This window comes from Echinops telfairi, unplaced genomic scaffold (genome assembly GCF_000313985.2).
Source record: "Echinops telfairi isolate 266 unplaced genomic scaffold, ASM31398v2 ScPeMD7_5868;HRSCAF=6743_0, whole genome shotgun sequence".
Lineage (NCBI taxonomy): Eukaryota > Metazoa > Chordata > Mammalia > Afrosoricida > Tenrecidae > Echinops > Echinops telfairi.
The window spans coordinates 14,967,879-14,968,771 of record NW_022109767.1 but is presented as its reverse complement, the minus strand read 5'-3'; the positions used below and the strand labels follow the sequence as shown (position 1 = coordinate 14,968,771).

General features: G+C 33.4%; 1 protein-coding gene across 1 annotated transcript in view; it reads right to left on the bottom strand.

Moving 5' to 3' along the window:
• Nucleotides 1-893, bottom strand: part of FSTL5 (follistatin like 5) — a gene marked incomplete at its 3' end in the record, with an annotated part of 780,165 nt that overhangs the window by 421,453 nt on the left and 357,819 nt on the right. The window lies entirely within an intron of this gene.

Sequence of the window (893 nt, the reverse complement as noted above, 5' to 3'; positions counted from 1 at the left end):
TCAGACATAGAGACTAATATCGGACTTGTGGACTTGATCTGGGCTGGGATGTTTTCTCAATATTCAATTGCTCTTGTATATAAAGCTCTTTCCTACACCCATATGCGTGTCTATGAATTTGTTTCTCTAGTGTAGCTGGACTAACACACTCTCTCACCAGAGGAATGAAAGGCAGAAAGCACAATTAATCCAGGGGTCTCATAGACCAAGCAAACCTATCTCCCCAACACTGAGACCAGATTTAGATGGTACCTGGCTAATACTGAACTGCCTTGAAAAGTTTTATATTACAAGGTCCTGGATAGAGTGGGAAAAAATGCGTGGGACAAAACTCAAACTCAGTAAAGATAGAACCTGCTGTGATCCTAAAACTATGGCCCTTAGTCATCCTCCAAGTCTAAAACTGAACTCACCCCCATTGTTAGAACTGAAATAATCTTCAAAGTTTAAAAATATGTAAGCAACATAAATGCAACTGACTAAAAATAGAAGCATGTCTATCAGATACATTACAGAAGTCAAATATTTGGTGTTCTATAAACAGCTTTTATTCTATATTTGCACAATGTCTTTGGTTATAGAATAGAGAACAACTGCTCAATACCTTTTAGATGTACAATTTTGAACTCTGGAACACTTTGCATATTTCAAATATGATACATTTATAAAATAAACAAAGATGCATCTAGCTAATTCTAAAAATGTAATTGTGTATTATAAGGCACTAAATTCTAATGTATATAATAAAAGTACTTTTAAATTTATAATTGGAGGATTTCTTATTAAAGTTCACTTGACTGTATGTTGTTAGTTTGCTTTTAAACATTTAATGTCTCCACTTATGTAAATACATTAATCCATAACAATATTTATAAGGCAATACATTGAGGCTG